Here is a 7,558-nt window from a genome sequence, read left to right on the forward strand (position 1 = left end):
TACGAACAAAGCTGCTACAAACAAGTCTCTTTTGTGGGCTTATGCTTTACAAATTCCATTTACATTTTTTAAATTCTTTAATACGAATTTACTTTGAATGGATGTTACATTCACAAAGACAATTTATTGAAGAGTTACAAGCTCACCTTTGATTGTTTCCTATCAGGACATACGTAATATAAGTCACAGGTGTATTTTTGATTATCCCATTTAATCTACACAACAACTTTATGAAGTACTTTATGATTATTACTTTCATATGACACTTGCAAAACTGGCCTAGCAAACGGGAGTCGGCCCAAGGTCAAACCGGAAGGCCAGTGGTGGCAACAGGACTGAAAAGGAGGCCCCACCCCGCACCCCCCCAGAAGCTGCGTTCCTAACTGCAGACCCACTCCCAGTGTCTTCCTAATAACCTCGGTGTGTCTGCTGACAGGCCTGGAAACCAATATCCAAGCTGGTCTTCCTCACGGTATCACTTACTGATCGGCTTCTTTGGGTCAGAAACTCCTCCATCAGGGGTCCAGAGCCTAACAGCGTGCACAACCTTGAGCGTGAGGAAATCTGGTAAAAAAATCCTAAAACCGGTTTTCTCATCAGTAAGCCACTAAAAATTAACCTTGGTCTTGGTGCAGATATTTCATATTTGAGCAAAGAAATCTCCCGCTGTTGGGGAGACAGAGTAGGATGTTCTACTTTCGCTTTCAATGACCTAGATCCTCCATCTGCATCCTGTGTGCTTTCCGGTTAGTTTTCTTTGGACCTATCCTTAAGCATCACCCCACTCCCAGGCCCACTCCCAGCACCTCCTCCGATCTCAGAGGCTTCTTGGGGCTGAGCGGATCTAGGAGTGCCGTCCCCGAGGCAGCCACGAGGGGGAGGACAGCCCTTCCCGCCATGGGCCTGCCTTTTCTGTTTGGCCCAGCGGTTTCTATTTGCCAGGAGGACTTTGTGAATCAGAAGTGAGCACAACACATCCTGAGAAAGGGGTTGTCGAATAGCCCACAAAACTGCCGACAACTCGGCCTGGGGTTTTCTTCTAATCTGTAGCTCAATGTTTTCACACAGGAAGAAAACGAAAACTACTTTTGACCGAAAGAAAAGACCAAAACAAAACAACGTTAGGTACGATTTCTACTGCCATTTAAGGAGAAGGGATGTTAAGGAGGTTTCCTAGTTTGCCAACTGCTGAAGCATTGTCAGGTGCACAATCGAGGCTGAAACAGAGGTACTGCTTTCTGACTGGGAAGGTAACAGGAGAAGATCTAGAGAGAAAAGGCGGGGGTGAAGAGAGAACTGGATCCAGAAATGCGAAGAGGCCTGCCTGGGGTGGGAAAGGGTGAGTGGGAGGTTAGTATCTAAGCAGTATCTCCAGCGATGACTAAGGCGTGTAATAAGCAAGGCAGCTGACCACGCAGCAAATGAAGCCTCTGAAAGCAGGACACTGGTGGGAAAATGGCTAGTGGCAGCCTCTCACAAGGCAGGCCGACGAGAAGTCCGTCACGTCACGGGGCGCCTCCTGCCTTCTCAGCCGACTTCGTGTGTCTGGCCCTGGTAACGGCCTCTCTGGTTGGATCCTGCGCCCCAGGCAAGCCTTCCCTCTCGCACAAACTTTCCACGAAAGAGCTCGAGAGAGCGTTCATGAGCCAGCCTACCACGTCAGAAAGCCGCACCCACGCCAACCCTTGAGAAAGACGGCTCTCTGTTTCGGCCTCACAGTCGTCCTCCTGGTCTTGGATAACTTTTCTAGACAGGCGGCAGCACCCCAGACACCCATAGAACTCGAGCCCACCAGCAGACCCGCGACATTTTCAAGACGGTTTTTCACGTGTCTGGCCTTGTTTAACTGTTAATTCCCTGGAAAGTTACACAGGGCGGTCACGCACTGCTAACACTCCCGCTGCTACACAACCAGGAGTCCTTTTTCTGTTTTTCCACAAACACACACCAGGGGAAAGCGCGAACGCAGTCCCCCACTACCACAAATTATGCAGTCGAGTTTCCCACATTTGGGGAAATCGCAGGGGTCAGCACATCCGGAGTGCAATGGATAAGCCTCGCCCTGGGAAAACCACCTTCGTGATCATGGTATCTCCCCTGCCAGGTAAGTATGAGTTGCCTGCCGGCCGCCCCACCACAACCTCATACGCCCTGCACCGTACACACACGCTCACTTCCCTCCCCGCGTCCCCGAGCCTTCTTGGACCTTCCACACAAAGGATCCACGCACTTTCAAGCAAAAACTCCTCAGTTCTCTCCCACGCCACGGGAGACCAGATCGTGTTTAAGCACCAGATGACGGACCAGCAGCCCCTGCGCTCGGATATCTACATACGACACGCCCCATTCGTGACGTCACGGGAGCGCGCGCTTCCCTCCAGCCCACGCCCCGCCCTAGTTCCCGCCTCCCTCCTCCCACGCCGTCCGGCCCGGCCAACCCGGCGGAGGGCGCCCTCTGGGGGACGTGACGTCCGCCTCCCGCTCCTGTTCTCCCACCCGCCGCGTGTTGGGACCCGGCGCGCTCGGCTGCCTTCCTATCTTTTGTCCTGCCCAGCCCCGGTCTGGCGGTCGGCTGAAGCCTGTGCACCTTTTTTCAAATAACGGCGTTCAGTGGGGAGAACGGAACATTTAGCAGTCCAGGGGAAACCGGTTCCTTTCAAATCCAGTTGTCTTTGTGATGTAGTATTGTGTGTATGTCTAGTAAAACGCACTAAGCGTCGCGACGGGCCGTGAACTTCTGTTCTTCAGAACTCAATGTCACTGATTGAGAATTTCACTTATGTTTAGTTCAAACAGTTTTTATTAGTATTCCTAAATACCTTAGTTTATTCAGTAATTGATGTCTCAGTATCATTTTTTTTGAAACTATCTAGTTAGTTTACTTCCATCAGTTAAGTCTCAGCACAACTCTAGGACTTTACCAAATGAAAAGATCATTTGAAGTAGACATCTCTAAACTATAATTGTTTTAAGAGCTTACCCAAAGCTCTTATCTCATTTACATTTACTTTAAGCTTTCATCATATCAAGTTATTTTCCTCGCAAAAGATATAACGGGGTCTTATTTATTAAACCTAGGTACAATAAAGTTCAAAATTGGGAAAGGAGTATGTCAAGGCTGTAAAATATTGTCTCCCTGCTTATTTACCTTATATGTAGAGTACATCATGCAAAGTACCAGGCTGGATGCCTCACAAGATGGAGTCAAGATTGCCCAGAGAAACATCAACAACCTCAGATATGCAGATGATACCACTCTGATGGCAGAAAGCAAAGAGGAACTAAAGAGCCTCTTGATGAAAGGGAAAGAGGAGAGTGAAAAAGTTGGCTTAAAGCTCAACATTCCCAAAACTAAGATCGTGGCATCTGGTCCCATCACTTCATGGCAAATAGATGGGGAAAAAATGGAAACCATGGCAGATTTTATTTTCCTGTGCTCCGAAATCACTGCGGACGGTGACTGAGAGCCAGAAGAATCGACGGTTTCGATTTGTGGGTGCTGGGTAAGACTCTTGAGAGTCCTTTGGACAGCAAGGAAATCCAACCAGTCAATCCAAAAGGAAATCAACTCTGAGATTAACAAAACTATGCAGATGACAACACCCTTATGGCAGAAAGCGAAGAAGCGCTGAAGAGCCGCTTGATGAAAGTGAAAGAAAGAGGAGGCTGAAAAAGTTGGCTTAAAACTCAACATTCAGAAAACTAAGATCATGGCATCTGGTCCCATCCCTTCATGGGAAATAGATGGGGAAACAGCGGAAACAGTGACAGACTTTATTTTTGGGGAGGCTCCAAAACCACTGCAGATGGTGACTGCAGCCATGACATTAAAAGACGCTTGCTCCTTGGAAGAAAAGCTATGAGCAACCTAGACTGCACGTTAAAAAGCGGAGACATTACTTTGCCAACAAAGTCCCGTCTAGTCAAAAGCTATGGTTTTTCCAATAGTCGTGTATGGATGTAAGAGTTGGACCATCAAGAAAGCTAAGTGCTAAAGAAACGATGCTTTTTAACTGTGGTGTTGGAGGAGACTCTTGAGAGTCCCTTGGACTGCAAGGAGACCCAACCAGTCAATCGTAAAGAAGATCAGCCCCAAATATTCTTTGGAAGGACTGGTGCTAAAGCTGAAGCTCCAATACTTCAGCCACCCGATGCGAAGAACTGACTCGCTGGAAAAGCCCCTGTCGCTGGGAAAGATTAAAGGCAGGAGGAGAAGGGGACGGCAGAGGATGAGATGGTTGGATGGCATCACTGGCTGGATGGACTGGAGTTTGAGCAAGCTCTGGGAGTTGGTGATGGACAGGGAAGCCTGGCGTGCTGCAGCCCATGGGGTCGCAAACAGTTGGACACGACTGAGTGACTGAACTGAATGCAGATGCAAGCTACCAATGTGCCAAGAATAACCCATCTCCCAAGGAGTCCCGCGCCTCCCAGAATACAATTATAGGGGACTCTATAATTAAAGGGTTTAATTTAAACATCTAGAAGTAGACTTCACTGACGTAAATCCATGCCGAGGATACAGATATTTGTTGATGATGGTATGTACTTTTACGGGATGGGTAGAAGCTTACCCCATCAAGACTGAAAAAGTGTGAATGAAGTGGCCTGATTGTTGCTGAGAGGCATTATTTCTAGGTTTGGGTTTCCTCTGAGTATAGAATCAGATAATGAGACTGCATTTGTGGCTGAATTACTCCAACTGGTCTGCAATGCATTAAATATTAAATGGAAACTATATACAGCATATAGGCCACAAAGCTCAAGAATGGTTGAGAGAATGAACCGGACCATCAAGGTGACTTTGGCAAAATGGGTGCAAGAAACTGGCACCCCCCCTGGATGGACTTGTTGCCATTAATGTTAAAGAGGATCAGCATGACACCCCCGCCCCCGCCCCGCCGCCCCGGTTGCACAGGCATTCCCCCTATGAGATAATGTTCGGGAGGCCCCCCCCTACTTATTCAAGAAGTAAAGGGAAATTCATTACAAAGAGGAGGGATGGAGGTGTTGCGGTGCTGAGGTCCTTTAATGGACCAAAACCTGGTGGTCCAGAGTCGACCGATAAGAAGGTAAAGGTGAGAGAAAGAGGCTGATATTCCTTGGCTTACGCCGAAAGCCAATAAAGTCCCTGGCACGGTGCTTGCTCTGTTCACGGAGGCCTCAGGTGCCCTCTCGATGGGGTGAAGGCGCAGAGCGCCTTCTCGAGAGGGTCTTAGAAGCCCGGGCAGGAAAGTGAACTCAGAGAGCCTCTGTGCTCCAGGGGATCAGCCTAAAAAAGAAAGAGAGAGGGGGAGGGATAGAGAGAGAGAGAGAGAGAGAGAGAGAGAGAAAGAAAGAAAGACACGGGGACCAAAGCTCTGATGGAGCAAAGGTGTTTTATAGCTATTTTCAGCAGAGATAAAATCAAACTTACAAGCTATCAAGAAAAGATGAGGTCATCCATATGAAAGAGAGAGGGTTGTAAATAATCACTTTTACCATATGGTTCATAAGAAGGAAGAGGGTACTTATCACCCTATAGAAAAACTAATGAAGGAAATACCTGGATTTCTCAGCCCCCCCACCCCCCAGAGGCTTGCCTCTCCTCTTAATTCTTGAATATTCAGGAACTAATAAGGAACAGAGAATTCCTGACAGATCCAAAATGGCACACAGGAAGCCTCCTGTTAAATGCTTCCTGACACTGGGGCAACTGGAACAGTTGGGGAAGGTAATCCATGACATCACCCCTTATGTTCAAAAAGAAAGAATTCCCTTTTCCTTAGGTACTACTGTACACCCATACTCACCAGGAGACTTAGTATGGGCAAAGGATAGGAATCGGCAGACATTATCCCCCACCTGGAAAGGGCCATACACTATTGTGCTATCCACTCCCACTGCAGTTCAGGTTGCGGGTATTACTCCCTAGATTCACCACACCCGGCTCAAGACAGCAGCAGAGGAAAAGGGACCTTCCTTCCTGACCCGAAGGAACCACTGAAGACCCGTTTCGTTTTCTATCAGCGACCACAGAGTCAGGATGGAGCTGCTGTGAATTCTGCTGTTCCTGATTGGCAGATGACCCTACCGGGACTGGAAACTCAGGATAATGTGTTCCTGTCCTGGGCCCACTCATATAAAAACTTCCATAATACTTTTACCTGTTAGGTTTCTGGGGTCATGCCCTTATCAGTAATGGACGGACTTCCTTGGTGGGTGTCTCCCCTATGTAGAGGGGACTTTCTTGATGGTCCAGTTCTTATATCCATACACGACTATTGGAAAAACCATAGCTTTTGACTAGACGGGACTTTGTTGGCAAAGTAATGTCTCCGCTTTTTAACGTGCAGTCTAGGTTGCTCATAGCTTTTCTTCCAAGGAGCAAGCGTCTTTTAATGTCATGGCTGCAGTCACCATCTGCAGTGGTTTTGGAGCCTCCCCAAAAATAAAGTCTGTCACTGTTTCCGCTGTTTCCCCATCTATTTCCCATGAAGGGATGGGACCAGATGCCATGATCTTAGTTTTCTGAATGTTGAGTTTTAAGCCAACTTTTTCAGCCTCCTCTTTCTTTCACTTTCATCAAGCGGCTCTTCAGCGCTTCTTCGCTTTCTGCCATAAGGGTGTTGTCATCTGCATAGTTTTGTTAATCTCAGAGTTGATTTCCTTTTGGATTGACTGGTTGGATTTCCTTGCTGTCCAAAGGACTCTCAAGAGTCTTACCCAGCACCCACAAATCGAAACCGTCGATTCTTCTGGCTCTCAGTCACCGTCCGCAGTGATTTCGGAGCACAGGAAAATAAAATCTGCCATGGTTTCCATTTTTTCCCCATCTATTTGCCATGAAGTGATGGGACCAGATGCCACGATCTTAGTTTTGGGAATGTTGAGCTTTAAGCCAACTTTTTCACTCTCCTCTTTCCCTTTCATCAAGAGGCTCTTTAGTTCCTCTTTGCTTTCTGCCATCAGAGTGGTATCATCTGCATATCTGAGGTTGTTGATGTTTCTCTGGGCAATCTTGACTCCATCTTGTGAGGCATCCAGCCTGGTACTTTGCATGATGTACTCTACATATAAGGTAAATAAGCAGGGAGACAATATTTTACAGCCTTGACATACTCCTTTCCCAATTTTGAACTTTATTGTACCTAGGTTTAATAAATAAGACCCCGTTATATCTTTTGCGAGGAAAATAACTTGATATGATGAAAGCTTAAAGTAAATGTAAATGAGATAAGAGCTTTGGGTAAGCTCTTAAAACAATTATAGTTTAGAGATGTCTACTTCAAATGATCTTTTCATTTGGTAAAGTCCTAGAGTTGTGCTGAGACTTAACTGATGGAAGTAAACTAACTAGATAGTTTCAAAAAAAATGATACTGAGACATCAATTACTGAATAAACTAAGGTATTTAGGAATACTAATAAAAACTGTTTGAACTAAACATAAGTGAAATTCTCAATCAGTGACATTGAGTTCTGAAGAACAGAAGTTCACGGCCCGTCGCGACGCTTAGTGCGTTTTACTAGACATACACACAATACTACATCACAAAGACAACTGGATTTGAAAGGAA

General features: G+C 46.7%; 1 non-coding gene across 1 annotated transcript; it reads right to left on the reverse strand.

The window, feature by feature from the left end:
- Positions 1-1,948: 1,948 nt before the first annotated feature.
- Positions 1,949-2,112, reverse strand: LOC128045897 (U1 spliceosomal RNA). Its single transcript, XR_008199224.1, has one exon. It is a non-coding gene; the product is annotated as a U1 spliceosomal RNA (small nuclear RNA).
- Between the last annotated feature and the right edge of the window lie 5,446 nt (positions 2,113-7,558).

This window comes from Budorcas taxicolor, chromosome 3 (genome assembly GCF_023091745.1).
Source record: "Budorcas taxicolor isolate Tak-1 chromosome 3, Takin1.1, whole genome shotgun sequence".
Taxonomy (NCBI): domain Eukaryota; kingdom Metazoa; phylum Chordata; class Mammalia; order Artiodactyla; family Bovidae; genus Budorcas; species Budorcas taxicolor.